Here is an 8,209-nt window from a genome sequence, read left to right on the forward strand (position 1 = left end):
ACTTGGAGACGGCAGTTCTCTCAGCCTCTCCCCATTACTTTGTTACACCCTTGTTACCCATAGACTCCTTAAAGGGACTTGTAACACCTATCCTCTCAGGATACCTGCAATCAGTGTTACAAGTACCCCAGGCACATCGTTTTAACACTTTTGTAGCGTAAACACCATCAAACAGGTAAGAGCTTCGGATCTTCCAATGTTTCTCTATGGTACTGAAACCTGATGTCTGAGTTGCGGTCCCCGTGCAACTGACACTCAACTGCCATTGGCTCATCTGTGTTCAAGGGGAGGAGCTTACCGATAGGTCAATTGTGCAAAGGAGATTTTTGGATTTTTATATCTTCATTTAAATAAAAAAATGTTCAAGATCAACACTTCCCGTGTTAAGGTAAACCTAGGGTTTCTTGCTTTCTCATGGTTCTTTAAAATACCAGTTCATGTTTTGGATTTTTTTTGTGGTGGTCTGAGAAGAACTACCATCCTTCTTGTAATTGTTCTTGCTCTAGTATCTAGTATGTGTACCAATTTATTAGAATGTGGAACATAATTATTATTCAATTATTTCAAGTTTCTCAAAAATGCCATTCCACCTGTACATTCGCATTATTTAACAATCAGTAAACGATGCTGGAAATTACTGTGAAGTAAAAACAATTGGCAACTCATTAACTTGCAGGGTGTTTATTAGTGTCGTTGCATCACAGCAGTGGTAAAATTCAATTAAACTGTCAAAAAACAACCAATTACATATGAATACAGCTCACATTTTCTTGAATGTAAAACAATTCTTCACATCTTATTCTTCCTCGGTATGTTTCTTGTCCCAGGAGATATCATCGATTCGAATGGAAAGAGATCCATCTGGATTGATGGGAACGCCGAAGGGGAGAGGCATACGCATTCTTGACAGTGTCATCTAGAGCAGGAGGAAGAAACTTAATTAGTTGTGTTTTTTATCTTTCTGTGAGAGTCATCATTTGAAGGAAAACTATTTCACCTCTGGAAACTTGACGAAGACATTCATGGACGTCTGAGTTGGCAAGGCTGCAGTAAGTTCAATCTCTTTCGCTTTGTTCTTTGCACTTTCAAGACGGAATCCCGCCTCGCAAGCCACCATAGGAATGTGTTTGGACATTCTAATTTTGACAGGATACACAGAAGAGTAGAGAATTAAACCAGTGCCATTTTCTACACTACACATTTGTTGTTCTGTGCTGATGAATATTACTTTTTAGCATAGGTGGTGACAGTAACCGCAGCCTGTCCCATTCCAGCTCTAAACGCACAGCAGGGAATTCACCCAGTACACCAGCCTCAGCTTTAGCAGTGACTGCATACTGCCGGCACTCTGGACCCCAAGCAACCTTGGTCTGAAAAACAGATTTATGCTTAAATCTGAGAAGAATGCATTATATAATATATATTTTTAATCACACTTCCAGTCTTACAGTGACTTTGTGCTTGCTCCAGAACACTATCAATACAGATCTTCTGGTTGTCATTTTCATCAATGGAAGTAGCAACAAGCTGCACTCTTGCAGTTGATTTGTCAAAGTAAGCACCAAGTTGGTAGCCCAGCTGCTTTTGGCCAGCTGGCACAGCACGCAAAGACAGTACAAAGAGGTGGAGCTTCTTTTCCGAGGAAATTAACCTGTAAGCATAAACCATACAAATATTAAATGTCATATTTTAATTGGAGTTTTGTGTTATGACCAAACAAATGACACTAATTGATCCACCTGTCTCTGGATACGCTCAGTACTTCCACTGCTATCTTTCTTTGAGGCACTATGGGGTGGCAAATGCTGCAAGCAAAATAAGGTTATAAACATAAGTGTCTGATCTGAATAAACTATATTGTTGACAAAATTATTTTCAGTAGTTACCCTGTCCTCGGAATTTCCTGAAATGTTCCATGATGGTGGCAGTCTGAAAATCAATAAAATATTCAGTGCAAATGAATATACAGATTTATGACACATACATTGGCGATTTAACCAACACATGACATTCCTTGTCCTCACCTCAGTCGTGGGAGACCTGGACCTGGCGGAGCTTGAACTGCTGCCGCTGAGGGATTGACTGCTGATGCTGCTGCTGCTGCTGCTGCTGCTTTTGCTTTCAGAAGAGTTGGTCTGGTTTCTATCTTCAGCTTCCAGGATTTTCTTCAGTTTAAACAGGAAATCCTTTCCTTCTTGAGTCTGCTCATCAATGATACTGATTTGACTCCCGCCATCATCAGGACCACATCGGACTTCAAGCTCCAGTCTTTCAACTGTAGGACCTTCAGCTAAATCCAAAACAACAAACCCTTAATTATCATTTTATTTGAAAATCCTTGAGTTTCATGAATATAATAATTTCTGTAAGTATACCTCTTGCCACTGTAGCACGTGCTGAGTGTTTTCCAATTATGTAGAACAGAGGATAATTTCTGATAAAAGCAGCATTGTGAGAGTGCACCTTAACGCATCCCTTGATTTCAATGTATGGGACAGCAAAACAGAGAGTCTTGTCAAATGGAGCAGGAGCTTTCAAAGGAACCCTATCTTGATTCTCAGATGACTGGAAAGAAAAATCAAGTATTATAATGAGTCTTACAACATGAAGCAAACGAATACTCAGCATACTAACACATATGCATTGTGTGTGTGTTCAGAGTTTACCCAATTATCAGCAGGTGTCTGGGAATTCTGCCCAAACACCTCAGGTACTAAAGGAACAGTCCTCTCAGCAGTGGGAGCTTCAATGTTTCTGACCACAGCAAAAGTCTCAAAGCTGTTGGAACAAGAAGAAAGTGACTTGCATTTCACTTTTCAGAAACAATATGAATTAATAATTGATTCAAAATGTTTGCTACACTGGCATCACTAAGATTTCATTACCTCACATCAGCGATATGTTCAGGAACCTCAACAGGCAGAGCCTCCACCTTGTAGATGCCCTTGAGAATGTCTACTCTTACAGCCACTTTTCCAGGAGCAATTGTATGCATCTTTCCTCTCATCATAACAGCAGCTTGGATCAAGGCAGTGTTCACTCCCATCACAGCAAAGGTCTGGAGAGCAATACTGAAAGAATAAAGGAGATTGTTTGTAGAGCGATTGTTGTGTGAATTATATCTCATCTCTATGAATGTAGCTGTAAATGTGTACCTTGCTCTAGCTTCAGCTTGGAGTTGAACATCAGTCTGCTTCAGCTGCTCAAGAGTCATAGTCTCAATCTCCTCAGGGAGAGGATGTTTAATGGTGGCCTTAACTAGAAGGATGAATGGAACAACATCAACCTTAGCAATGACCCCCTCATATCAGAAGAAAGGATATAAAATTCTAAGGAAAAAAATACCTTTGACACTCGCAGCAGCAACAGCAGCAGTGTAGAAACTGAACTCCATGGGCAGACCAACTGCGGTTGGCAAGATACGACGCACTTCAGCTACAAGCAGGGGTTTGGCATACTGCAAGGCAATTCCTTCCTGCAAAACTTCAAGCGCCTCCTTCAACAGTTGACGTGGTTTGGGTCCAGTCACAATCTGGGGATAGTGTTTATGAGAATCTTAACTCTAATTATGAGAATTGTTTTATTTTAGACCTGTCTCACAAATCAAAGTAATGAAAGATAAACTACAACACAATACCTGTAGAGCTTCTTCAATGATGGTCTTGTCAATCCTGACAAAAGCCACTTCTTGTCCAAGTAATTTGATGTAGGCTGAAGCCAATGGCTGAGTTTTTGGAAAGTCCTTCCAGTTTATGAGCTTAAGGGGTTAAACATAAGCAATATTATAAATTTTAAATATAATTTATTATGATGTATAAAATTATACAGTGCATTGGACATGAAAACGTACTGCTCTCAGGGTGCGTGTAATCTTTGTGATATGGTCAACACTTTCATCTCCAACAGGAAATTTCGGAAGAACCGCCTGGATTCCATCAGTTCTCACACCAATCTGTTTGAGAGTATGAATTGAGTGAAGGCCAAAAACACTTTTAAACCATCAATCAGATTTTTTTTTCTAAATTTTTTGCCCACCTCAAGAACATCAGCAGCAGCTCCAGCCAGATAAGCACGTGCTTTTGCTACAACAACTCTGGGCAGGATGGTGGCAGCATCATTGATCATGTAGGCACTGCCAGCAGCTCCAACCATAAGTGGAGCTGCACAGAGACATAGGTAAGAATACCATTGATGCAGTATTTTATACATTTTGATAAATACTCAACACATCATGTGTTAGCTTTAAGAATTTTGCAACACTTACTATGATAGAAGTCCAGCTGAAGGGCTCTGCTGAAACGGAAGCTAAGTCTGTCTAGCTTGCGGCTCATGAGCTTGATGGCAACATTAGCTGCACCAGCACTGAAATAGACAATCATTATTACTTGCGGTTTGTGCTCATTTAGCATGGTAAAGTAAATTAAATAAAAATGGTTTGTTTTTCTTACACAGCTGCCATATCAGGAGCAGTCATTCTGGTCAAGGACTTGATGTGGGAATAAGCAAAGCTCACAACATGCATGTTAGTTTCAGTCTTCAAAGCACCAGCAAGACTGGAGACAAGAGCCACTGATGGCTTGGCCTCAAACAACACAATACAAGCAACCATGCGCACTTCTGGGTGGAGAGATCTATCCAATACAAGCTGCAGGACCACTGGCTGAACCTGTGGCAAGAAACAAGGTCAGTTTATTATTGGAAGAAAATGGGTCGTTTTACAGTAATTCATTCCTACAATGTCTGACACTTGCCAGCCTGGGTTCTTTCTTGGCAATGTTCCTCAGGGCCAAGATGGCATCAACATGGACTCTAAGGGGCAGAGATGTAGTTTTCAGTCCAGGCAGGAGCTTCATGATGGGTTTAAGACTAGCAGGGTGACCAGCATTGCCCAGAACTTTAAGAACCAAGCTGATTTCAGGAATGTTATTCTTAGAAGTTGCCTCTGCAGCAATCTCATGGATGGGCTGATGAATGTGATACACAAACAGTACAATTAGAAAACGGCAAATGGCAAATCCCTATCAGATATTTAAGGCTTGAACTGTTTACCCTGAGGAGATCGGCAGAGCAAGTGGGAACTGCAACACAGTACTTGGCAATCATGGAACCATATCCAAGCATTACAACTTCACGCAGAGCTGGGATTGTGGAGATTTTCTTGTGCATAACCAAACTCTGTTCAACAAGATAAAGAAAATATTTGTTTAAATTAGGCAAGATTTGAAGAACAACATCTTGAGTATAGTTAGATTTACTCACAGCTGTCAATTGGATGGTGTCCACATCAGCAGTGACCATTTGCAGAGCAACCACAAGAACCTGAATGAACTCTGGAACCGTAAGTTCATCAGCTAGGAACTTCTCCCTGATGAATCTTATAATGACTGGTGTGCCAGCAGAAGGAAGAGCATCCAGGAGCCAGCGCCTACCAGAGTTATTGTTTAAAATATATACATAATTAAAAAATTCCTATTCATTTATTGCTTACAAATTGTACCTGTAAACTGGTTTGTCCTTGAACTGAGCCCAGATAGTCTTAATGTTCTCCAGGGTGGCACGACGCAGGAGCTGGCTGAGCTGAAGAAACTTAAGTGGAGCGTCATCACTGACCATGTTCACATTGTTTTCAACAAGGTGCTTAAGGATCGCGATAATCTAGAAGAGAGTAAGATCTAGTCTCAGTTGATGTCTTCAGCATGGATCAAAGGATTTGACTTGGAGATTGTTAAAGGAATACCTGGGCTGGTGCATCACTGATCTTCAGTAGTTGAATAGGGGTCTGAAGAATCTCAGTTGCAAACTCGTATTGCAGGGATCCACGAGCCATGTAATCAGCTTTGATTGGATCAACTGGGCTCTTTCCAATCTCGACAAAAGTCAAGGTTTGTCTGAAACAAATAATTATTTTTAGTTAAAGTAATGAAATGTGTTGGGAATATTATTACTTCATATTTCTCACAGAGGATCAGTCATACTTTGCTTCCATCATTGCTGCACCATGGATCTCATTGAAGGGTGAAAACTGATGAACTTCCTGAACTTTTGCCTCAGTGATCAGTACACCAGTGGAAGATGGTTTCACAATGTAATTGTAAGTTGCAGTTTCAATCAGACTCTTGACCCTCTGTTGAGAGAAAGGAATATGAAGAATTTAACATTTTTAAAATTATATTGTTGAGTAAATATTTCAAGTCTTCCCAGTCTTGTTCATTACCTCTGTGCATTCAGCAGACTTCTCAGTGTATGCTAAGCCAATGTCCTTCATGATTCTGTTCTGGCAGAGGCTCAGATCCTTAGACTTGGTGACAGTAATTGGAGAGTTGGGCTTTGGAGACTCACTGATGACATAGTGGGTCCTGCACACTCCCTGAACTCCAGCCTTAAAGGACGAGAAATAAATAAATAAATAAGATTGCATAACTCAAAAAGGCTTTTATTAATGCCTTCATAAATGTACTAGGATTACTTTCTCACCTCTTGCAGTTCATAGATGTTCTGAGTCTTCTTGAGGTTGAGCTGAAAGATGTTGAGGATGCCTCTGTACAAGTTCATGATTGTAGGGGAGACTCCTGCAGGGGCAAATACCTTTCCAACCACACCATTAGTATACTCAAACTTGATGGGAATCTGAAGCTGAGTAGCCAGTGCTGAGGTGAGCTTAGCGGCAGGAACAAATGGATCATTGGGCCAAATACCAGCATACTCGTGGATTAGAGGGTCCTTGAGCTGTAAGGGGACATTTTCCATTTAAGTGAGGGCATTGTTGCTTTTAACATCCAATGATGGCATTTTTTTTTTTTTCTTGTGAAAATCTTACAATTTCTACAGTCATATACAATTTCTACAATCATTACCTTCATCAGAAAGGTGTTCTCTGTCATAGCTCTGAGTTGAACCTTGCTCGTGACTTTTATACCTGCTCTGGCCAGACCTTCTTGAGGAAGACCGCCCAAGAGTAGACCCTCATACTTGTACACATAGGTCTTATCAGGGGCAAACTTAGGTTCTGAAAAGGGTAGAGTATTGTTGATTTAAGTCTGATGTTATGACCATTAGTTTTAAGCAATAATGCAGTGTAAGTCACCACTTACAAACTCATTTTGTACAAACTCATTTCCAAGTCATATTACTTACCAAGGTTGATCTGTTGACTTGCTGAAAGAAATAAACATCAACAATTTTTTTTAAAGGTTCTAAGAGTTTTTCAAATAAGTATAAAGAGAGAAAATGAGAAAAATATATATAAATATATTTTGACTTACCCACAAGGGCCACAGTCAGGGCAAGCACAACAGCTCTCATAGCTGGTGGTTTGTAAAGAACATCTCAGAGAAACAGACCTTTTATAGTGGTTTCTTGCTGACCAAGTATTAATTCTTAAATTAATTATTAGCAGATGTCTTTAAGTGCATATCAAATTGCACACAAGAGAAAACGTAAGTCAACTTATTTGAACATAGATATCAGTTAGAGGTTAGGTTAACCTGGCCTGACAGTGACATTCCTCATGCCAGTGTCCACAGTGAAATGCTGTTCCTTTGACTTTTATATTCAAATAGGTCATTCTTTTTCCAGTTCTTTTAAACACATAAAGCAATGCTGAAGCAACAAAATTAGAGTTTTTGGTAACACTTTATTTTGATAGTGTCAACAGAATGTTCAAAAGGGACCAAGTAATGTTGCAACTACATGTCAACAAACTCTGTTTTTGTTAAATGTGAGCCAAAATCATCACAATTAAAAGAACCAAAGACTTAAACTACTTCAGTCTGTGTGCACTGAATTTATTTAATACACGAGTTTCACAATTTTGAGTTGAATTACTGAAATAAATGAACTTTTCCACAACATTCTAATTTGAGATGCACCTGTATGTGTCTGTTTTGCACTCTTGATATTTTAGAGTGTCACCCCTTTACTGCTGTGTACTCTTTTTCTGCATCGTGAATTATTTGTAGATTGTACACACAAAAAAATTATCAGTATTTTCGTGTTTTTGCATATTTCCCATTTATTTCAAATGGCGGTCATTTTTTACCGCGAACAGTACAAGTGCGGCTATATTTTTTAAGGCCATTTAGCTTTTTCGAATCAAGTCCACAATTAAAAAAAAAGAAATTGATTGTGTGTGTGTGGTCACATAGTGACTGCTATAAAAATCACCAAGTTTCATACCATTCTGATGAAGTAGGGTAAATGTACCTATTAA

General features: G+C 39.5%; 1 pseudogene; it reads right to left on the minus strand.

The window, feature by feature from the left end:
* Positions 1–665: 665 nt before the first annotated feature.
* LOC131530286 (vitellogenin-like) lies at positions 666–7,374 on the minus strand (annotated as a pseudogene).
* Between the last annotated feature and the right edge of the window lie 835 nt (positions 7,375–8,209).

The sequence above is a fragment of the Onychostoma macrolepis genome, chromosome 22 (assembly GCF_012432095.1).
Source record: "Onychostoma macrolepis isolate SWU-2019 chromosome 22, ASM1243209v1, whole genome shotgun sequence".
Taxonomy (NCBI): Eukaryota; Metazoa; Chordata; class Actinopteri; order Cypriniformes; family Cyprinidae; genus Onychostoma; species Onychostoma macrolepis.